This window comes from Meles meles, chromosome 5, assembly GCF_922984935.1.
Source record: "Meles meles chromosome 5, mMelMel3.1 paternal haplotype, whole genome shotgun sequence".
Lineage (NCBI taxonomy): Eukaryota > Metazoa > Chordata > Mammalia > Carnivora > Mustelidae > Meles > Meles meles.
The window spans coordinates 27,307,489-27,333,052 of NC_060070.1; the positions used below are offsets into that span (position 1 = coordinate 27,307,489).

The 25,564-nt window shown below is 35.6% G+C and overlaps 1 protein-coding gene across 1 annotated transcript in view; it reads right to left on the bottom strand.

Moving 5' to 3' along the window:
- Nucleotides 1–25,564, bottom strand: part of LIN28B (lin-28 homolog B) — a 128,585-nt gene that overhangs the window by 91,943 nt on the left and 11,078 nt on the right. The window lies entirely within an intron of this gene.

The window sequence follows — 25,564 nt, forward strand, 5'->3', positions numbered from 1 at the left end:
TTAAAAAGCAGGGACAAAGCTTCTCCAGTTGGGCAGAACGAAGTTGTGCTCAGCCTCCCCATCTCCCAGTGGTCCTCAAAGTACCCCCAAGGAAATCAAAGACACTTCTGAATACAGTTTAACAATATAAGTTAAAAAGCATTATTTTTAAAAACTGGCTACATTACATGGAGGTTTATAATTTAACCAATCATCTAATAATAAACATTTAGTTGTTTCCAATTCTTTGTTTTTCTAAAAAGTGCTATGAAAAAAATCTTTATGTACACCCATCCTATTCATAGGCTTTTGATGTATACTGCCAAATTATACTGTAGAAACTTGCATTAGTATATATCTCTGCCAGAGGTATAGGAGAATATTTCTCTCCAACTTCCACAGTATCAAGTATTATCGTTAAAATAATAATAATAATAACTTGTCGAACTTTCATCTGTTAAACATTGCTTTAAGTTTTTATTTGTTTAGTTTCTGTATTTTTACTTTCGTGAATTTCTACGTTCCTGTCCTTTGTCTGTTTTTGACAAAATGCTTGTTTTTTCTTACTAATTCACAAGACTTCTTTATACTGCAAAGACATTAACCCTTTGTCGATGTATTGTAAATCATTTTCTTAATTTGTACTCTGTCTTTCAATTTTCTAACAAGTTTCTCAAACAGATTGAAGTCAGGTTAATGCTACAAACAGTTAATATGAAAAAGACCTACACATATTTAATTTATACTTAATATATTCACTTTACTTAAATTTCTGAAACTCTGATCTATAAATGAATTGTACTTTATAAAATTAAAATATATTTGGGGGTGCCTGGGTGGCTCAGTGGGTTAAAGCCTCTGCCTTCAGCTCGGGTCATGATCTCGGGGTCCTGGGATCGAGCCCCACATCGGGCTCTCTGCTCCGCGGGGAGCCTGCTTCCTCCTCTCTCTCTGCCTGCCTTTTTGCCTACTTGTGATTTCTCTCTGTCAAATAAATAAAATATTAAAAAACAAAATTAAAATATATTTGGAATAAAAGATTTCACTTATAATATAAACAGCCATCATTATTTTTATAAGTAACAGGTAATCTATATATAAATTTGACTTTAAGTGTCAACATCAGTGAATGACTAATGATACTGGATTCTAAAAGGAAATGAATGAGCAAGAAGAAATTAATTTTTTATACATGCAGTTGTAACATGACACAGCTGTGACATTTGGAGAGAAAAAGTAGTTATAAAAATGGTGAAGGTCAAAAATATTTTAAAATCACAAATAACGTGATTATTATCTAGACTTTAATAATTATTATGCTAAGAGTAAATTTAGATGAAATAAATCTAATCCTAAATTATTCAGGTATATGTTCATTGTTAAGTATATTCCCTATTAAAATTTAACATTGAAAAATCTAAATAAAATGATAAAATGTTAATGAATGTTACCCTCTTTTAGCTGCATTTTATGCTTTAAGAATGAAATGTGGTCTCAGGATTTCAATTATACGATGTGTTTGAAGTCCAGTGCAACGAACTTCAGTCATTTCTAGGTTTTCCCTTATGGAGTTTTATTTTATTTATTTATTTTTTTTTTAAAGATTTTATTTATTTATTTGACAGAGAGAGATCACAAGTAGGCAGAGAGGCAGGCAGAGAGAGAGAGGAAGACAAAAACACAGAATAAAGTGTATGATTGTATGTTAAGCAGATATTTTTTAAAAGTTCAGAACACAAAATAGTAATTGTAAGAATGTAAAAAAGTATATGGAGAAATATTTTGAAGGAAAATATTTTGAGTTATAGGCAAGGTAAAATGTTCATTAAAATCATTTTTAGATATTTAATAATTTTAAAAGGCAATAGTACTGTTCACAAACACTAATTTCATCACACCATAATCTGATTCAGAAATCTACTTAAACTATATTCAAAGGTGATCACTTAAAAACCATTCACCTGGGGCACCTGGGTGATTCAGTCAGTTGGGCATCTGACTTTTTGTTTAGGCTCAGGTCACGATCTCCTGCATCATAGGATCAAGCCTCATGTAAGGCTCCATGCTCAGTAGGGAGTCTGCTTGAAGATTCTCTTCCTCTGCCCTCCCCTCCCTCTCTCTCTCTAAAATAAATAAATCTTTAAAAAAAAATCATTCGGGGCACCTGGGTGGCTAGTGGGTTAAAGCCTCTGCCTTCAGCTCAGGTCATGATCCCAGGGTCCTGGGATCAAGCCCCACATCGGGCTCTCTGCTCAGCGGGGAGCCTGCTTCCTCTCTTCTCTCTTTCTGCCTGCCTCTGCCTATTTGTGATCTGTCTGTCAAATAAATAAATAAAATCTTTAAAAAAAAAAAATCATTCACCAGTTGGTCACTCTTCTCCTTACCTTTCCATCCTTCCAAAGTTCCCTTAATTATCATCCTTACTATATCCCAACTATAAACTTGAGCATAGAGCACTTCTAACAACACCTAACATTTGTCTCTGCCACCAAGACTTCGCTTAATTCTCTTATCTCTGCTAGAGACTAAGACAAAAAGGAGCTCTGGACAGCCAGGAGTTGGCCTGTCACTCTCAGTCAGGTCTTGTGTTGCTGGGAGTTGGCTTGGCACTTAGAGCTATGCCAGGGTGTTTGTAACATTTTTTTTTTATTTTTTTTTATTTTTTTTTTCAATTTTAAGATTTTATTTATTTGACAGAGAGAGAGAGAGACATAGAGAGAGCACAAGCAGGGGTAGTGGGAGAGGGAGAAGCAGGCCTCCCGCCAAGCAGAGAGCCTGATGTGGGGCTCGATCCCAGGACCCTGGGATCATGACCTGAGCCAGAGGCAGACGCCTAGCAACTGAGCCATCCAGGCGCCCCTGTTTGTAACATTTTATTTGAACATAAACAATTCCAGAGAACACTCAAAATCAGACAAGGTCACTCTGACTTTATGTGAACAGAGACAAAAACAACACTGTCCAAACCATAAAATGGTCAAACACTCCCCTTTCATGGCTAATATGTCTGTTTCCTTACCAACTCTAGTTTTAGCACCATGATGTTCTTCCTGCCTTCTAGGTAAGAATTATTAGGATCCCTGGGGCCCTGGGTGGGGGCTCAGTTGGTTAAACAGCTGCCTTCGGCTCAGATCATGATCCCAGAGTCCCGGGATAAAGTCCTGCTTCCGACTCCCTGCTCAGGGGGGAGTCTACTTCTCCCTCTGCTCCTCACCCTGTCTGTGTGCTCTCTTGCTCTCTCTCTCAAATAAATATATAAAATCTTTAAAAAAAATTATTAGGATCCCCAATCACAAAATTATTTCTGCTTTTTGATAGCATCAAACCCCTGCTTTCTTGACTTTCTCCCAAATCACTTAACATGAACCCAAATCCTAGAAGTCCTTTCTAATGCCTTCTCACTGAGATGCTTCAGGGTTCCATGTCCCTCAGTGCTACAAGTTAATAAATCCATTTTTTTTTATTCAGTTGAGTTCCTGATGGCATCTTTTTACATATTTACTATTAACAGTACTATTTGCTTTTTAAAAAAAGATTTATTTATTTTTAGAGAGAGCAAGCAAGCACACAGAAGAGACAGGGAGAGGGATTGAAAGTCTTAAGCAGAGTCCATGCTGAGTATGGAGCCTGACGCAGGGTTAGATGTCACCACCCTGAGATCACAACGTAAGCCAAAACCAAGAGTCAAATGCTTAGCTAACTGCACCACCCAGGGGCCCCAAATACCATTAATTTTTACAGTGGTTTTCATTTTTATATATTTTAATCTTATCAAAAAAAAATCTAAAAAGTCTCTTTTTATTTTCTAACATGAAGCTGTTTTTAGTTTCAGTATATAATCTTATAGTGCATACCACGTTTCATCCATTTAACTTATATGTTAAGTAATTTCTTCCATCACAAGCACATATACATTTGCTCCTTAATTCCATAAAAAGGTAAGTTCTGGGATGGCTGGGTGGCTCAGTTGGTTAAACTTCTGACTTCAGGTCATGATCTCAGGGTCTTGGGACTGAGCCCCACAATGGGTTCCATGCTCAGCAGGGAGTCTACTTCTCTCTCTGTTTGCCCCCGGCCCTTCCCTCTCTCAAATAAATAAAATCCTTTTTTAAAAAAGGTAAGTTCCTTAAGAGTACAGTCATTGTGATGCACACTGAATAATATATAAAAGTAATGAATCATTTTATTGTATAACTGAAACTAATATTATACTTTTAATTATATTTCAATAATAAAAAATGATAAGCTCCACGTGGATCAAAATATTTATATTTTTATAATACTACAAAGAAGACTGTAATTAATTCCTTTTATTTACTGGAAATTCTGATCCTGGCTTTTCTTCAACTCTTCATTTCCTTCTTTTAAGATGCTTTCCTTAGTTTCACAACCTTAGTTTCACAACCACCTAAATATGATGACTTCTATCTAAACCTATAACCATAATTGATACCCCTTTTCGAAGACCCACACGGATATCCAACTGGATGGTCACAGGGCTCTCACGTTCCCCATTTCTAAAACAAAACTTTGACACTCCATCTCCTTCTCTAACTTCCATCCTGTGTCTCTCCCAATCACTCAAGCACTCAAGTCAGAAATCAAGTAGTAATTCATATTCTTCCTCTTCTCTCACCTCCCACAACCAACAGTTTGCTAAGTCTTGAATATTTCAGATATATTCCTTAACTTTGCTTATCTCCCAGTTTATATCTAGTGTAACTACCTTAGTTAAGACCCTCACCCCCTCTCCCAAACTGCAGTTCTCTTACCTATCTCAAAATCCATCTTCAACCTAACACTGTAGCAGAAACCATCTAGAGTAACAATCTGTTCAAATTAATTCCCTGCTTTTAATTCTTTAATGACTTAAAATCCATTAAAATCCTTCAATGGTTCCACAGTATCAATAAGTTAAAGGCAAAACCTACTTCTTCCACCTCCTCAACGGACTCTCTCACACTGTCCCCTCACCCTTCATCCATATCTAGTGATCTGAAGTGTCCAAAAAAATGTCAGGCACCAGGTATAATGCTCCCTCTGTTGAGAAGCACTTCTTCTAGATGTCCAACAAATACGCTGCTCTCACAAGCTCAGTTTAATATTCACCTCATATATAATAAACACTTTGACAAATCAAGCATAATCTCCTTTCAGAGCCCAATATACAAGTTTCCCTGACAGCATCAAAATCACTACGAAATAGGGACGGCCTGGGTAGCTCAGTCGGTGAAGCATCTCCCTGTGGCTCAGGTCATGATCCCAGGATCCTGGGGTCGAGCCCCGTATTGGGCTCCCTGCTATGTGGAAAGCCCTGCTTCTCTCTCTCTCTCTTGCTCATGTGCTCCCTTGCTCACTCATTCTCTCTCAAATAAATAAAATCTTTAAAAAATTAAAAATTAATAAATCACTTTAATATATTTCAGTCTTTACAGTTTCTTCTCCTACTCTGAACTGCAAGATCCTTGAAGATAGAACCTGTGACTTAATATAATTTGTATCCAAAGTAACTAACACTAGGCCTGGCACAAAGCAGACCTAAGCAAGTTAAGTAACTGATTTGTTAATTCACAGCAAAAGAAAAATTTTATTTTGTCATGAAACCTCATCTAATTAAGGTTAAAGGCAAAGAATATCATATCAAGCATTGCTGTATTTTCTAATGACAAAAAGCTTCCTCATAAAGTGCTACAAGAAAGAATAATTTTACAAGAAAGAGTAACTTTACATGATGATCAGCTTATTGCTTTCAGAATTGCTACTTATGCCAATGCTTATAAGAAATAAGATTTATGATCCTACTCATAATCCTATGTTTTAGTTTGTTTAAACAAACTAAACAATGGCTGCTCAATAGTAAGTTTTAATAATGCTAATATAAACATGTAAAATCGGCACTTACAAGTGAAAGAGCATTTTAAAGCTTTAAAAATAAAACAAAGGAAGACAACTTTATAATCTCAGAGTACAAACTGATATAACCAATGCAGAAAATAATTTAACATTTCTTAATAAAATTGAAAATATACATGTTACAACCCCAAAATTCTATTTCTAGGTTATATACTCTGCAAAAATTTTTGCATACATGTACCTGCAATTTTGTAAGAGAATGCTCAGTATAGTATTATTCATAATAGCAAAAACATTTAAAAATCAATTGATTAATAACAATAGAATAGAGCATATTCATATGATGGCATACCCCATGACAGTAATTATGGATATATGAATATCTATATATGAATACAGACTAACTATACCTATATTCAATAACATAATCTTAAAATATTAAGTACAAAAATCAATTTTGATATAGTAAAAATTATAATAATGTTTTAATTAATTTCTAATTTACTCTTAATCCATTAAATGGGGAAACTATAGTGTCACTGCCATATTAGATAAGAATTTCTTTTAGGGGAACCTGAGTGGCTCAGTTGGTTAAGCATCTGACTTCACCTCTGGTCATGATCCCAGGGTCCTAGGATCAAACCCCAGACTGGGTTCCCTGCTCAGCAGGGAGTCTGCTTCTCCCCCTCCTTCCCACTTCTGCTCTATCTCTGTGTTTCTCAAATAAATAAATATAATATTTTTAAAAAAGAATTTCTTTTTATATTTTTTAAAGTATACTTACTTACTTATTTTATTTATTTTATTTTGTTTTAATTTCCACACCCAAAGGAGGGCTCAAACTCATGATCCTGAGATCAAGAGCTGTATGCTCTTCTGACTAAGCCAGCCAGGCACGCCCAGGTAAAAATTTCTTAAAGCAGGGGCACCTGGGTGGCTCAGTGGGTTAAAGCCTTTGCCTTTGGCTCAGGTCATGATTCCAGGGTCCTGGGATCGAGCCCCACATCGGGCTCTCTGCTCAGCAGGAGCCTGCTTCCCCCCCTCTCTCTCTGCCTGCCTCTCTGCCTCCTTGAGATCTCTGTCTGTCAAAAATAAATAGATAAAATCTTTAAAAAAAAAAATTTCTTAAAGCAAAAAATTAAGTTCACAACTACCAAACTGAAATTATTTACTATAGAATAAAATGAAGAAACAAAGCCAGCACTGTCCAGTAGAACTTTCCATTATGATGGGAATGTTCTATATCTATACTGTACAATAATACAGCTACCAACCACATGCAGCTACTGAGCACTTGGCTACCACAGTAGAGAAACTATATTTTTAGTTTTAAGTAATTTAAAGAGCTACATTTTATAAGTGGTTATCATATTGGACAACGTAGTGCTAAATATTTCTTTGTAGAAACATAACCTAGAAGAATAGTTATACAATACATACTCTGAAATATCTAGTTTTGGCACCTAATTAAGTTATTGATTTTCCTTGATAAAAACCCATTACTTTATAAAGTTCTTTTCCTTCTCCATTCTCACCATTTAAAGCAAATTTCAGATGTTTGATGTATAGGTGCTTTGGTTATAAAAGACATTTTAAGTACTTACTCTAGGTCTTTTTACATCTAAAATCTCCAATGAAACTATGTAACTACTAAAAAGTACACAATTAAATTTCCATTCAGCCACTAAAAATATAACAGGAAAAGGCTCTGTTCTCATGGGTGAGAACTTCACTTACTAGTTCTGGCACTTACTAGTTCTAACTTCAGTCAAACTTATTTAACCTTCTGAATCTCAAGCTTATCATTTTAAATGAAATAATATCTAACTCAGATGAATATAAAGGATAAGTGAAATAAAATGATAAACTTGCGTTATACCGTGTCTGACCTCCTGCCCCCGCCTGCTTCTCTGCCTACTTGTGATCTCTTTCTGTCAAATAAATAAGTAAAATCTTTAAAAAATAAATAAATGAGTTTTGATCAGTTCTATGTTTTCTTAAGCACAATTATGAAGAGGCTGAACACCTTCCTTTCTTAGCTACTCCCAATATTTAACTCTAGTGATCTATAAAACATTGCTGAGTTCATTTCATGATGTGTTACATGTCTATTATGACTTTTTGACATAAACCTATATTTTGACAAAAAGTTTTTAAATATGTTAAACTGTTATATGTTATAATGGTGTGAACTATAGCATGAAATATTTTTCTAATGCTTGGGGTACATAATATTATGTTTTTTCTAAGTTATTCAGAAGAAATCTCTAAGTAAAAAAAAATGAAGGAAAGAGGAAAATGCCCTTTTACTCAGAAATGAGAGAGAAAAAACATGGTGTGTTTGTTTTGGAGAAAGCAAAGTCCTTTTATTTAGGAAAAATGGGGAAAAGTGGCAAAGGTACATCACAGTAAGTATCTAATAAAGGGTCAGAAAGAATTTTTATTTACTCTTGAGTTCTAAGCTTTTCCCTTACCTTGGTGAAACTCCCTCTTCTTGAGTAAATGTATTAGTTGGGCTGTTCTGGAACAACGCTCTGTATTTTATACATTTGTACTAGATATATTGTTTTTAGGTAATGTTTAGACATCTTTGAACTTTTTTTTTTAAGATTTTATTTATTTATTTGACAGACAGAGATCACAAGTAGGCAGAGAGAGAGAGAGGAAGACGCAGGCTCCCCACTGAGCAGGGTGCCCAATGCGGGGCTCGATTCCAGGACCCCAGGATCAAGACCAGAGCCGAAGGCAGAGGCTTTAACCCACTGAGCCACCTAGGTGCCCCTGAACTTTTTTTTTTATTAAGATTTTACTTATTTTTTTGACAGAGAGAGATCACAAGCAGGCAGAGAGAGAGGAGGAAGCAGGCTCCTTGCTGAGCAGAGAACCAGATGCGGGGCTCGATCCCAGGACCCTGAGATCATGACCTGAGCCGAAGGCAGAAGCTTTAACCCACTGAGCCACCCAGGCACCCTGAACTTATTTTTTTAACCAACATTTAGGTAGTGTCCAAAATAAGTTGTGTCTTTAATTTACTCTACTAATTACTTAGACTTAAGAATTAAATACAGTCTTGGGGTGTCTGGGTGGCTCAGATGGTTAAGCGTCTGCTTTCAGCTCAGGTCATGATCTCTGCCCTGGGATCGAGCCCAGAGTTGAGCCCGGAGTCGAATAGGGCTCCCTGATCAGTGTGGAATCTGCTTCTGCCTACCCTTCTACCCCTCTCTGCTGGCTTGTGCTGTCTCTCTCACTCTCTCTCTCTTAAATAAACAAATATAATCTTAAAAAAAAAAACAATTAAGTACAATCTTGTTTTCACTATTTTATTATTTTCTAAATGTTATTATCTTTGTTCCGGTAGCTCCACGTTAATTCAAGAGATTAAATTCTTATGTGTACCAAAAATTAACTTCTATTCTGAAGGAAATAGTTATTGGATCCAAATATAATTTTTATTTGTAATTTTTTCAGACTTTATTTCCAGATAATAATTTTAAAGTTTTATCACTAAGTTGAAGCTTTCTGAATACCCATCATTATGATTAAATGATATATCTAGTATTTGTGGTGGACAGAATTCTAGGACTCCCAATTACCCTAACCTTTCAAAATTCCTTCCTTCATCAAGAAGACTGGATATCATTCCTATGATCCTGATCATAGATATAATTAAAGTTACCAACAAGGTGACTTTAAGTTAATCAAAGAGGAGATTACAAAGTATGTTTCTTGAACTCTATGTAATTATACGTTAAAAGAAGAAATTTTTCTCTGGCGTTGGGAGAAGGGAAAGTCAGAGCTTTGAAGACGGATTTGACCCACCCTTGCTGACCTAAAGACAGATGGGAGGGTCCTCAAGGCTGGAATGTGAGTTTGGCCTCTGGGAGCTGGGAGTGGTACCTGGCCAACATCTGATAAAAACATGGAAGACCAGTCCTACAGCCACAAGGAATGATTTGTACCAACACCAGGAATGAGTCAGAAAGAGAACTTTGAGGGAGAGATGAGAACACAGCTGGCCAACACCTGGACTTCAGCCTTGGGATATTCTGCACAGAGATCCCATTTACATTGTGTTCCACTCCTGCTCTATAGACCGTGAATTAATAACTGTGTGTTGTTTTAAGCCACTAAATTTGTGGTAATAAAAAACTTAATTCTGTATCAAAGTGGGAAGAAGGAAATGACAGGCAAGAGGAGTGTTTCAAAAAAAATGTATATACGGGGCACCTGGGTGGCTCAGCGGGTTAAAGCCTCTGCCTTCAGCTCAGGTCATGATCCCAGGGTCCTGGGATCGAGCCCCGCATCGGGCTCTCTGCTTGGCTGGGAGCCTGCTTCCTCCTCTCTCTCTCTCTCTGCCTGCCACTCTGCCTACTTGTAATCTCTATCTGTCAAATAAATAAATCTTAAAAAAAAAAAAAATGTATATACATCGGGCGCCTGGGTGGCTCAGTGGGTTAAGCCGCTGCCTTTGGCTCAGGTCATGATCTCAGGGTCCTGGGATCGAGTCCCGCATCCGGCTCTCTGCTCAGCAGGGAGCCTGCTTCCCTCTCTCTCTCTCTCTCTCTGCCTACCTCTCTATCTACTTGTGATCTCTCTCTGTCAAATAAGTAAATAAAATCTTAAAAAATATATATATACATCATAAACTGCAGGGAGTAATGTACAAAGTAGTGCTCAAGACCTAGCCAACAGCTGAAAGGTAAGAGTCCCAGGGTAGTAGAACCTCTTACATAGCATCCACCTATTGAGGCAGTGTAGAAGATTTAAAAGAAGACCTGCACAAAATTTTAAGTCTTTGAGATTTGTTTTTTAACATTTTTTTTTAAAGATTTTATTTATTTGGGGGTGCCTGGGTGGGTCAGTCAGTTAAGAGTCTGCCTTATGGTTATGGTCCCAGGGTCCTGAGATTGAGACCCACATCAGACTCCCTGCTCAGCAGAGATCGTGCTTCTCCCTCTCCCTCTGCCTGCCACTCTGCCTACTTGTGCTCTCCATCTCTCTGTCAAATAGATAAATAAAATCTTAATAAAAAAAAAAAGATTTTATTTATTTGACAGAGAGAGATACAGTGAGAGATGGAATACAAGTAGGGGAGTGGGAGAGGGAGAAGCAGGCTTCCCGGTGAGCAGGAAGCCCGATGCAGTGTTCTATCCCAGGACCCTGGGACAAGGACCTGAGCCGAAGGCAATTGCTTAACCAACTGAGCCACCCAGGTACCCCTGTTTTCTAACATTCTTATCTATGAGTGACTCTCCTTATCCCTTCAGATTATAAGGATTCTGAAGACCAACAGTAACCTATCATCTGTACAAAACAGAAAAGTATCTGGGTGATCACTGGTACTAGACTAAATGAAAATAGCTTCATCTCCTTGTTGCTATACTACTCAGAGGATAGTGATGTCTAAATAACTATGTACGAACTCAATTGATGTTTTAAACTCTGTGTTAAAGAAATGTAAAAATTAAGAACAATAGCTATGCTTGTAAGTTGTCTTCCTTAGGGTTTTTCTTTTACTCAGAGATGATATCTCGTGAAATGACAGTAATTACAAATAAATAAATGTCCTTCCATGGCAAAACAGCCACTGGAGGAGTGTGCTGGGGCTGGTTTAGACATGCTTAATAGAACTGACTGTTAATCTGTGAGAATTCTATGAGATGGTTGTTAAAAACAGCCATTATTAAAAATTAAATTGTAAATAGATAAAATTATATGAACAAAAGAATAAAAAATACTTAAAACTCATTGCTTCCTAGTTATTGTGCTATATTTTACTATTATCTTTACTATTTCTTTACATTTACTGAATCTGTACAGTAGAATTACTACATAATGGTGCATCACCGAGCATTTCTTCCTAACTCCACACAGACATCACACTGATAGCTTGAAACTAATTGGCAACTGCTACAAATCAGGGCTTTTTAAACAATTTTGTTGATTATCTAAACACTGAGGAAAGTCATGGAGAAACTGTTAATAAAGCAAATGAACTGTAGCAGTGTATCATGTCTATAGCTGTTACACTGTAAATACTATAAAAATAGAGGAATTCTTAGTGTTCAAAAAATGTTTCCAATTCAGCAAAGCAGTCACTTTTAATAAAGTTCTGATATACATCTTTGTCTTTGTCATTTAACTTTTGTGTTGTTACTCATTTAACACTCATGTAAAAATTACCCTTGATCCTCAATTGCTATCAGAGTTTAGCTATAAACATAAGAGTTCCAGAAAAAAAAAATCAACAAAAGCATTCCATGAGAAACAAGTGGCTACATAGAATTTATAATAAAGAATACTGTGTATGTATTATTATTATTTGTAAACTGTATTCTATATCCTTTATGTCAGTAAAATGCATAATATACACAAGATGATTTTTAGAAAGCCAGTTATTAAAAATGTATCAAATCATCCACATTTCTTAAAATGTTTGCTTGTCTATAAATTACCAAAATTACAATCACTGACATAGAAACAGCATTTACATTTTTAAATAATTTTTATTTCCACTTGTAGACCTGTTAGTCCTCAGTAGGAAACACTGTAGACAGTTGTAAACAGTGAGACATACTCTAGTTGAGAGCATGGTAGAAGTGGTGATAATCCAGTCACAGTGCAGAGGATCAGCACTGCCAGTAAACTGTTCATTACTGGACCACAACAAGTATGTAACCTGAGGACAGCATTTGTGCAAAAGTATTCGAGCTGCAACAGATCAGAAATTTTTAAAAATTTAAAAACAAACAAACAAACTTGGAATCACTGCTCCAGGACACCAACATTTGCCACAAAACTACAAATGAATTGTCCTCTTCACTGGGGTAAATTACCTTCAAACAAACTGCTGTTAACTCAAAAAAAAAAAAAAAAAAAAAGCCCTGGACTACAGGCCAGAGGCTATTACCAGAAGCTGTAGTTAAAGTGTATGTGTATGACTGTGTATCACTTGTTTTTGTTTTCTTTTTCATCTGCTTCAGAATCTATCTGGGCCAGATTTCAGCTTCCCTATACCACCACAACCACCATTTACCCATCTTGAGCTATCCTCACTCTCCTTTTAAGTTGCCCAGACCCATGGTTGATGTTTTCTAATACTTACCTGATTTTATCTCATCTGTTAAGCTATCTGTTAAGCTACTTTCATTCAATGAAACACTATCTGCCCCTGGGTTTTCTGGATGCTTAAATATTAGGTCTCTGGTTTTATAAAATAAAAACATTATCATCACTAAAAAGTGTTTAGCAGATATTTAAAAGAGCTTTAATTTTTTCTAACTTACTGATAAATTATAACCTGAAGAGTAAAGATGTTAATATTGATTAATGCAGATTGTTGGCCATCAGCAGGAGTTTCTGAGTGCTTGCCCCCATGGAACCATGTCCTACGAGACTGATAGCACAGTACCGTATGACAAGGCATTAAGAAATCATGTATTAAATGAAGAAACAGGCTGAATTTGTATAACCAAGAATGTCCCAAACTTACTGAAGATGGACCTTTTTTTTCTGCTCAAGGAACACTTAATATACTTACTCCTAAAATACGCTTTAGAGCATTAGTCATCATTCAATCTTACCACTGAACCTAAGGCCATTCGAATAAACTTCTTCCTATGATAATCCTGTCTATTACCCAATATCACTAAGTGCAAACACCTTTATGTAATATCTAAGAGGTATTCCAAATATACTTTGCTCATTTTGTCAATTTTCTCTTCAGATCTTATAATCTACTTTTGAGGCTTTAACTTGGCTGTTCAAACTTGTCCATGACCTAAAGGCACATTCTTTTAATTCTGTTTCTAAATATAACAGTATTTAATATGTTTAAAGAAATATCCTTATTAATAAAGAATATATAGTAACTCCCCCTGTTTTTTTTTTTTTGGGTTTCATTGTATTAGTTTCTATGATAGCATGATTTCCTTTTATTGAGTGCTCTGGAATTGCTTGGCCTTCGTTTTTGTAGGAAAGTCAACACGACCTAGGAAAAAAATGCACTCACTTTACTTTGTAGGCACTGTCTTTTGAATAGGAATCAGCTTTATAAATTAAATTATGCAAGTACCAGAATTAATAAGAATCACTGAGGATATATGAATTACAGCAAAATAGCTCTTCACTCTCCATTACAAATGAGGTACGAAAAACTAAGAATTAAAACTTTGTAACAAAAACATAAAGTGACAGAGAAAGAAGAGCAGATATACGCAGGGCAGCAATGAGCAAATGATTGAAATTTCAAGCTAGGTTTCTTTTGTTAAAAGCAGCTTCTCCAGTAAAGAAAAATTGATTAATCAGAGAAACTGACAAGGATCACAGGAACCTGGTCAATTTCTCTTAACAGCCAGCTCCACTTGTTAAAGACTTTGAAGCAGAAAGACACCGATTGTCAATTTCCTACAGAAGCTCTTTACACCAGGAAGAGAGAGTGGGGGTGGAAGTTGAGAAAGAGGAGGAAAAAAAAAACACACACACACAGAGTGGTGAGAAGAGCAAAATGAGTGGAAAATTTTAAAATACTGTTTTAGAAAAATGAGAAATAACAGCACAAAGAAAACAAAAGCTAAGGTGAATTTATAGTGTGGGAGGATATGTCCCGCATCCTTTGTGACACTCTATTTTTTGTTAGCTAAAATAAGATGTTTCAGAACCGACTGTGGTGTCCAACCTCAATTCTAATTAGCATTATCTTAAGAATGGGCCAAGCACCCGGGAGGCAAAAGAAAATTTACAGCATGAAATATGTAACAGAAAATGATACCACAGGCATACCTTTTAATACATGGCAGGAATTCAATTAATAACAGTAGATTAGAGATGGGCAGTTCCCCGTGTTTGTGTTGAGAAAATGAGTAGGATGGCCAACAATTTAAAACATAATATGAAAAGGTTAATTCAGTCTGAGTATAGAGAGGAAACCTCAGTGTACGGAGATCTTACATGGATGACAACTAATGTGGATGACTAGAAAATGAGTCAATCACTCTGGAGAAAGGTATATTTAAGGAGAATATAAAGACTTTCCTTTCCTATTAAATGAAAATTTTTCCTTTATTTTTATTTCCTTTATTTTTATAAATTACACAATCTCTATTGTGTAAGACAGAACCTTAAGTGTATTTGCCACTTAAATTCAGGTCAGCATATGACCCGTGCATAAAAAGGAATATATACATTTGTGCATCTCTGAAACCAATTCAGGAATTTAAAGTTAAGAAGGGCTCCTGGGAACTCCTTGTCATAGAAAATTTTCAAACTCAAAGGACTGCTTCTACCATTTAACACCTGCATCATTTTCTGTGCCCAGAATGCTTTTCCTTCTTGCTACGTGGCCAAACATCTTCCTTTTGAAAGATACAAAAAGATACAAAAATTCACCTTCCCAGAAATGCAAATGACAAGGATATGGTATTTAATATACTTTGGTTAGATATACAGATTCATCTAAATTTGCATAAATCTATAAATTATAGTAACAATTATTTCATGGCATTTTATTAAACTTACAACAACTATGTTACAGAATTTTAAGTAATGTATTTTAGAAGTGAAGGTCATCTCTAAATGTAGTTAGCAGAACTGAATTCCATTATCAGGAGAAAAAATATTAATTTGCCTATAAAACTGAAAAACTAGCTTAAGATTTCATGATGACCTAATTTTTTAAAATTTTTGTACAAAATAAAAACTCTTCCTATACTTTGCATATGAAAATAAAAACATAGTAATATAATTCTGTTACTGTTTTTCCAAAATGGCAAAATTTCCCAAAGGATTTAAATTTTAAAAATAAATGTCTCACATATTCAGATGTGAAATTATGAGTAGATTAAAGGAAGAAATAATAATATAAGTTGTTAGGCTTAGTTTTATTCCAAAAAATTTATTATTTCATCAACAAATATTATTTAGAATCTATCATTCAAATGCATAGTATGTGTTTCCCTATACTTTCTTTTTGCAATTTCCAAATCCCTATTTTTTCCTATTACAATTTAATTAGTTTTAAACTCTTCTACTTTAGAACTAGCAATAATTTGACAAAGGGAATTGAAAATTATTTTCCCTGTTTTTAAAAAAACTTTAAGACAAAGCGCATAAAAAAGTGAATGACTCAAAACTAGAATTTAAGTTACAAAGAGAAGAAAGACAGTAAAACAAAATATAGCAGAAATTAATAAGCAGTAATTTCCTCCAGGTGTCAGGAGAGTAAGTGATTTTTATTATGATCTTTGTATTCTGTCTAAATTTCCTACACTCAACATGTACTACATCTATAATCGGAACAATACAATACATAACACTCTTAAACTTAAAATGTTAAAATGTTTCATATTTAGCTTTCAGTCCATTGTGTTACTTAAATATGAACTTAGTGGTAATTTCTTATCCCAAATGTCCAGGCTTTCTAAAGTCACTTTAGACTATATTTTTGCCTAAAGAAAAGATTATATTCATTATGAAGCGTAATATATTTGGTAAAGCACTTACCAAAGTCATTAAATCAAAGGTTCTTAAATGGTGGCAATTTTGCCCTCCAGGGGACATTTAGCAATGTTGGAGACATTTCTGGTTGTCACAACTGGGGAAGTGTAATGCTGGCATCTAGTAGGTAGAGGTCAGGGATATTGCTACATACCCTACACAGCACAGGCTAGGCCTTCACAGCAAAAGTTATCTGGGCCCAAAGGTCCAACCTGGCCCAAAGGTCCAACCTGACCCAAAGTACCAAGGTTAAGAAATTCTGCTGTGGATCATTAATCTATTTTTCTCCTTAACATTATTACTATAGGTACCTCAGGGTATAATTTTTTGAATGTTCTAGAATTCAGACTTAGAGTTATCTCATTATTATTTTTTTCTGCTTTCCCCCAAATAAAATACCTTCTTTTACTTTGTTCATTATGTTCCAATTTTCCTGAAATTGATTTCCAGAGTTCAAATATTATTGTAAGGTTTTTAAAAAATTAAAGATGCTCTATTTTGTATTTGATATGGTTAGTCTATGTTCCTAGTTTCCACAGTGGAGATATAAGATAGAGATGGGGGGAGTGAGGCTGGTGCATGAGGGCAGGTATTTAAAAGCACTCATCTTGTTTTGCTCATTGCTGTAGGTCACATATTAGGTGTTCAATAATTTTTGTTGAATAAACTGATGGAGCTAAGTCCTGACTAGACAGACTGCTTTCCACTGGATTCCCTCTGAGGAGTGACGTACCCGCAGAAGCTCACCAGTGGAAGACTCTAACATCAAGTCATACCATATGCCAGAGCTTCTTTATCTGATACGCCGAACTTTCAGGCGCATATTCTTCTAGATACTAATACAAGAGCAGATGAATGAAGGTTCTGCTCTGATAAACACATCAAGTATAGATGCCAGGAAGCTGCACGGCATTTTAACATTATTTTTTCAACTATCGATTGGACACGGGGGATAGAGAAGAGTCATGAGTTAGATATGACACTAAATTTTCTTTCTTTTTTTTTTTTAAGATTTTATTTATTTGAGAGAGAGAGAGAAAAAGCAAGCACACGCAGGGGGAGCAGCAAAGGCAGAGGGAGAAGCAGGCTCACAACCAAGCAGAGAGCCCGACACAGGGCTCGACCCCAGGACCCTGGGATCATGACCTGAGCAGAAGGCAGATGCTTAACCGACTGAGCCACCCAGGTGCACCAACACTAAATTTTCATATCCAAGTAACCCAGTTTGATGGAAAGCCTGAGATGCAAGAGGGTGAAAGCTGTGTCTTCCAAACTGGAATTCAGTACGTATCAAAGGAATCATTTCTGGTGCAAGTTCTACCCAAGGAAATAGAATGAAGGGAGAGAGGAGGTAAGAGTCACAGAAGTAAAAAAAAAAACAATAATCTTTTAATAGTAAAATGTAAATAACTGTTCCCTCATGACTGAATAAGCCAATTTAAGTCTTATCCCTGCTACTGGATTTAAAACAGTTTATAAGAGAATGCCATGTACTTAGACTGATCGAGCTACCCCTTATCTTAGAAGTGGAGTCATCTTTCCTAGGGACACAGAAAGATAGAGGTGAATACATGAATCAAAGAACTAGGGTTTTGATCAGAAGGATGGAAGGAAGAAATGGATACTGGGTGTGCAAATAACAGCTTCCACAACAAAAATCTTAGATCTTTTTCACACAAGCAGATATTAAGATAGACTAGCCCCATCCTATACTTCAGGAAAGGACTTATATTCATTATGCTCTTTAATTTTGTTATGAACAAAGATGTAGATAACTATATTTTTCTCCATTATGTTTTATAGTGTATGGGTAGTCTCATTTATCTCCTACATTTGGACCCTACCATCCCTTTTACCAGATATCCTTTTCTGCATTGTATCAACTGTAGCATATCTGCATTTTTTTTTTAAGTTAAAAAACAAAGAAACAAAAAGAGGAGGACAATCAGGATACCTGGTACTCCCCTTTCAGGCATAGGGCTAGACACTTAAAATTCATTACCTCAAATCCTCTTAACTCTATAAAATTAGTACTGCTAACTGATTTCTATAGATAGGAAATGTGAGGTAAGGTTATGTGACAAAATTCAAACAGCCAGTACGCACTGGAGCTGGGATTCAAACTCAGGTCTATCTTACTGCAACGTTACCACTATTTCCATTTAATATCATCTCATCTCTCTAATGGTACTGCCACTTAAAACATTTATTGAACATCCATGTCAGTTTTCTCTGGACTTAAGAAGAGAATTAGACAGGTAAGTTCTTCCCCTCCAAAAAACTACAGACACTTGACACTATCAATAAACTACTGTAATAAATATAGCACAAAAGCCAGTATCTTTTCTGCTAAGAGCTGGGATACAGAAACCCAAAAGTTTTCTGGGCCCACAAGTGCGGAGTTTACCAGACATAACTCAATGTATAATGAACATGTAAGAGTGACATAAAAAGGGAACTGAAAATAAGAACACTAGGTTTTCTAAACAAGGTGAATTCACATACGGTCTCTTGGTCAATATCAATTTTGTTAGTTCCCTATAAGCCATATCTTTTTTTTTTTTTAATAAGTCATATCTTTGTATCCAAAGGATGATAAGGAAAAAATGTTCCTAATGCAATATAATTTCTTCATTATTCAAGAAATGTTTTTGAGTAGGAATTACATAAAAAGCATGCACTTATGTATTGTAGGGAATACAAAATTTGGTAAAACAATTCCACTTAGAGTTAACAATTTTTTTTGAGGGAGAGTGAGTGTATACAAGTGTGGTTGGGGGCAGAGGGAGAGAAAGAATGTGAAACAGGCCCCATGCCCAGTGCAGAGCCCATTGAGGGGGTGGATCTCACCACCCTGAGATGACTAAGCCAAAACCAAGAGTCGGATCCTTAATCGACTGAGCCACCCAGGTGTCCCAAGTTTACACTTTTTTTTTTAAGAATTTATTTATTTATTTGACAGAGATTACAAGTAGTTAGAGAGGCAGGCAGAGAGAGAGAGAGAGTGGAGGAAGCAGGCTCCCTGCTGAGGCAGAGAGCCTGATGCGGGGCTCGATCCCAGGACCTTGGGATCATGACCTGAGCCAAAGGCAGAGCTTTAACCCACTGAGCCACCCAGCTGCCCCGAGTTTACACGTTAGTAGGAGAAACAAAACAAAATATAACAGAAGACAATTTATGACAAGTGTCCCATTATTTATAAAAAGTTTTGGAGTTTATAAGAAGGAACTAAGCAATTCTAGCTAGAATAAGGAAAGGCCTCAGGAAAGAAGAATCCGAATCTGGCAACGGAATCCGAAAGATGGCAAAGATTTCCCAAAGTGAAAGAATGTAGGAGGAATTTAGGGGAAAGGCACAGTACAGTCTGTGCAAAGGAGCAAAGACAAAGAGGTACATGGTATGTTTACAGTGGCAGATTCTAATTGGCAAATCAAACAATTTAAATAACAAGTATGAAAAGAAAAAGTGGATAGGTAGACTCAATCACATGATGAAGAGCTTGGATACCTGGCTAAAAAGTCTAAATTGTATTTGGAAAACTAACAGCCAATGAAGCTTTAGGGAGAGTGAGTATTAAAAAAAAAAAAAAAATCACAGATAGCTATGTCCGTGGTAAGTACTAATGGTGGCTACACCTGCCTGATCACAAGCTGGCCCAGCCCCAGCTCGAACCTCATCTTCTACTCCCTTTCCTTGCTCCTTCTGTACATCAAACACCCAGTAGCACAGCTACACATTGCCCTGTCCAAGAGGCTCTTTCATCTCTCCACATCTTTGCATACATATAAACGGAATGCTCTTGGGACTGGCAAGGTTCTAGGTATTTCCAAGGCCAATCTCAAATGGTCTCTATCTTTGTAAAGCCTTTCCTGCTGCTAAAAGCAAGAGCAATTCCTACCTTTATGCTCTTATCTGAGCATTTATCACTCTGTTGTAACTGTTAGTCTCACACACACACACACACACACTCTGCAATCTACTTAAAGACGGAGACTGGATATTAATGATCTTTATAATGCTATAATGTCCAACAAAGTTTAAAGTTTCATTTTCCCTCCTGCCTGTGGACAGCCCCAATTCCTCTATTATAATATTCTTTTCCTTGTTGTCTACTCGTTCTTCATCCCTCATCATAAATTTACCGATCCAAGAAGGCTTCCTGACCCAAAGACTAGGTGAGGTTCCTCACAGTTAATAGACTTACAGCACCATGAATCTTTTTTCATAGCAGTCACAGCAGTTTTTATTTTATTTTCATTTGTGTGATCTGACCGTCTGTCTCCCCTACTGTTCTTTAAGCAACCCCCAAATCAGAATCCCTATCTGCTTTTTAGCTCACAGTTCAATCTCCAGCACTTAGCATAAGATAAGCACATTAATATAAAATTTGAACAGCTAAAAATGTTGCTGGAACCCAGAGATTTAAGGGCCCAGCTCTGGAATCATACTGTGGCTCAACTACGTGAAGTTAGGCATTTAGGCATTCTTTTTTTTTTTTTTTTTTTTAAGATTTTTATTTATTTATTTGACAGAGAGAGATCACAGGTAGATAGAGAGGCAGGCAGAGAGAGAGAGGGAAGCAGGCTCCCCGCTGAGCAGAGAGCCAGATGCGGGGCTCGATCCCAGGACCCTGGGATCATGACCTGAGCCGAAGGCAGTGGCTTAACCCACTGAGCCACCCAGGCGCCCCGGCATTTAGGCATTCTAAGATCATTTCTACATCTATAAAAATAAGACAATAATAGTAATTCTCTTTCAGAGTTGTAAAAATTTAATGGATGTAGAATGCTTACTACAGTAACTGGCACATGCAAACACTCTATAAAAGTTACATGATAACTACTGTTATCTTTCTGTGTCATTGTTATTGATGTCATGATTACCAACATTGCTTCGATAGTGAATGACAAAGCTGAAGGGCTTTCTTATGTTGGCAGAACAGAAGCATTGGTTGAGGGGAGTTACACCAGTGGCTCTGGATGAATGGCACACAGGATCAATTGGTAGCAAACTGAAGTCCATTCTGCGCTTGCAGCAGTGGGAACTCAGTATCAGCAGCAGCCAAAAAACAAAATAATTTGTTTATCTGGAGGAGGGCTGGACCAGTAGAAAGAAATATATGATTGCATTCTAACTATATTTTTAAAGTTATTCTATCGAAAGATTGCTTACACTTACCATTTTTATATTACTTGAAATATGCTCGCTATTATATATGACTTTTAAGTACATAATATTTAAATTTTTCAAAATATCTTTGGTTCATTCCTTAAAATGTAAGTATTATGTAACACTTGTTTTTACATTTATCATTTCCTGTTACATTTATCATCTGTCAGATAGAAATTAAGACTTCTAAAATCCTCGATAGGCTAATTGTGAGATCCCATGACCATTCTGCTTAAGTTTTTCAAACCAAGGTCAACAAGTAGAAGAGATTTAAAAAATGCATGTGGAGCTAAGTAAGGGATTGCCCTTTAAGATGAGGAAATGCTAGCAGAAATATCTGCAGTACGATGGAAGAAATATGGACCCTTCAGCAATCTTACACTACAGTTTATAGTGTTTACCCCACTGTATCTGCAGTTTTTACTCATCTTGGGGAGGGGGAAGGGATTTTGTAAACAATCTCTCCAAGGAAGCAAATAATTGCAATTCTAGATCTATCAATAACAACTTATTTTCACTGTTGGCCTATTTTATAATTCAATTTGTGGATTCAAAAGTCCTCCTCTAAGCAAAAATATGTTATACACAAAAATATTATTTTGAAGGTGCCTGGGTGGCTCAGTCAGTTAAGCCTCTGACACAGAGTAAAATAGTTCATACATACTTTCTTTAGAAATTTAGGTAAATGTTACAAATATCAGTTAAGTGTTTAGAAACGTTAAAACTATCTAACCATCCACTGCTTTTGTTTATAACTCATCCTCCTCCTCCATGTTAGGAAAATCACTGGCAGCAGCCATTAGATAAGGTACAAAAGATTTAACCGAAACTAAGTAAAGAGAGGAAAAGTGGTGAAGGACTAGGTTGGACTTTGCTAATGCCTAAAGGGACAAAGTAGACTTCTTTTTCAGTAACAACAGTAATATCTAGTGTACCAAAAACAAATTCTAAATTAACTTAGAATAAATTTGAAAAACTCCTATATCTATTATTAACATTTTCTCAACCATACTCTTCTCTAAGGGATGATACTTCTGCTAAAGACAGACACTTTGTGCTGAGTGATTGCTTTTTCCTGGTATCTCTAGAGTGAGGGCCTCAGGCTTCCTTCCGAAGGGGCAAGAGGAGGGGGAGGGGAAACAGGGTAGAAGGAGACTAGCTGGAGTCCACTTAGGGCCTTCATAATTCTTAGTGGCAGATCAAATGATAATGTTAGGACAGGGAATACTTTGGGAATATCATAGTGCTTTAATAATCTGAGTAATTTCTTTCTCCAATTTACAGCTAAGAATTTTTTAAATGTAAGCTCAAGTAATTAACTCTACTGTCTCAAAATCTTACTTTGAAAACATTTTTTTGTTGTTTTTCATATAATGTTCAATGATTAATACCCAGCGCACATCATATCACGTGCCCTCCTTAATGCCCATTACCCAGTCACTCCATCCCCCCCACCTACCTCCCTTTCCACAACCCTCAGCTTGTGAAAACATTTTCCAATATTTTATGAGATTTTTCAAAAGTCGTTCAGATTTTGTTATTCTGAGTAACTGAATGTATGTCAAACATTGAATCTCATGGGAAATTCTAGACTACCTTTACCCATACTAATTGTTCAATAGTGACCAGATGTTTTTTAAAAGTAATGGCAGAAAGGATGGAAAAGTGGTCACCACCTAACAAAGCAAGTCCCCAAACATTATCTCTTAACATTTTTGAAAATCAGAATGTCTTTACAAAAATAAACATGAAAACCTTAAGATAAAGAATATGTACTGAAACAGATGTCCATGTTTCTTGGCCTGTCATTCATTTCAACTACTTAAACAATTATTTCCATTTATTATGAAGTTCATTTTAGGAGAAAGAAAATCTAGAAATTAAATCATTCATGAACTGGATAGTCAGAATAATCCACCATGAAAACAAGTAGCAATATCCCAAATGATATTACTTCCACGAATGAGCCTTATACTTTTCAACAAACATGAAGTCACTTAGAGCCATCCAAATTCATTATAAAAATTATTTTCTCTGTGCAAGTTTAAAAAAATTTTGCAGAAAAAAAAAACAGAGTTATAAAAGGAAATCACTCAAACTTTCACCTTCATATATTAAAATTTGTTTGAGGCAGGAGAAAAAAACCATAGTACACATACCAAAAAATTCCAGTAGCATTTTTTTAAGTAGGCTTTTGTTTGTTAACATTTTTATTTCAAACTTACAGTGACACTGAGATACTAGATTATTTCAACAATAAATATCAGTACTAGATTTAAATACTTAATAATAGCCTTGATGTTCTATGAATAACTTGCTACCTAAATGTACATGAAGACCACAAAATTGAAAGATGTGGTATCCTAAGCCTTTCCCAAAAGCAAAATTTTAGTGATAATTTAAACATTAAGTAAAATGTCAATAAATATTTAAATTAATTAATTAAACAGAAACTGAAATAATCTGTTGTAAAACACATGTAAAATAAATCACTTCCTATAAATTTTAATGTCAATAAAGCATGGACCAGCACATTAATTACAGACTTCATACCAGATCCTAGTTATTGAAAAGCCAATATATCTACTTTTATTAATAGAAACTTAGGAAACTTTTCTATATATCAACAAATTTTTCATATTGTGAAATCTAATTAATCAAGTTACCCAAGCCTGATAACAAACTCATAGGATTAAATATCATTGCTTTTTAAGATCTGCAAGACTATAAAAATAAAACAACGTTTTTCTTTAGAAAAACAGTCTGGAACATTTTATTGAAATATAAGATTTTAAATAAAAATGCATCCTAGATTTGAAAATAGTATTGTTCTCAGAAGTCTTTTAAAAGTATTTATGTGCTTGGAAATATCACGTGCCAAAGAACACTATATCTTAGAATCTTTGAAAAGATACTCTTTTAGAACTACCATTATTTCAAATATTTTACTTACTATTTAGTGAGAACTATATGGTTTACTAAAATGGAATTTAAGTACTTGAAAAGATAGCTTAAGAGCAAGTTCAGGGGCACCTGGGTGGCTCAGTGGGTTAAAGCCTCTGCCTTCGGCTCAGGCCATGATCCCAGGGTCCTGGGATCGAGCCCCGCATCGGGCTCTCTGCTCAGCAGGGAGCCTGCTTCTTCCTCTCTCTGCCTGCCTCTCTGCCTGCTTGTGATCTCTCTCTCTGTCAAATGGATAAATAAAATCTTTAAAAAAAAAAAAAAAAAAAAAAAAAAGCAAGTTCAAATAACCTTAAAGATTAAATATTTAATGATTCATAGTAAATCATAACATAATGACTCAATCAACAAATTAGAATGAAATACCAACATTTTCCTCAAATTATTTAACTTCATAATAAAATATCTGTCCATTGATATTAATAGCCTAAGAGCTACATAGCATTTTCTCCCAAATAGCTACCTATAATGCTTATTATTACTTAAAAGTTAGACAGAAGAGGAACGAGAGAAAATGTAACCAATTAATTTCTTCTTATATTTACATGCAATCCTGTAGAACACTTCTTTCTTTTTTCCTACCAGCAGTTTTTCCTTGCTAAATCATCCCAACCACCATTTCTACTTTCTTTACACTGTTGAGTTCTGAGAAATAAGCCACAATTCAGAAACCCCAAATGATGCTAAAAGAAAAATAAGTACACCAAATGTAGATAAAAAGAGTAGTATTATTTAAAAAAATCTATTTAGTGACCTTTTTTGGCTTCCTAAAAAAACAACATGCATGTAAACTGAGGTATAGTTCTATGAAAACAAATATTTTAATGCATAAAACACATGAATTCAATAAATATTTCCATGAATATTTCATACATGCATAAAACTTTGATATCTTATTCATTTTGAGATTCACTTCCATCCTATCTGGAGCTAACCAAAAGGGAAGTCACATGACTTACACAATGAAAGAGAAAGAACAGTTTTCTTTCCTTTCCTTTCTACAGGAAGAAACAAAAGCTTGGTATTAGCTATCCAAGGCCAATGGGTGGGGCCTGCAAGCCAAAAAGCTGTAATGTATTGAGGTTAATCTTAATGGGGGCCCACTCGA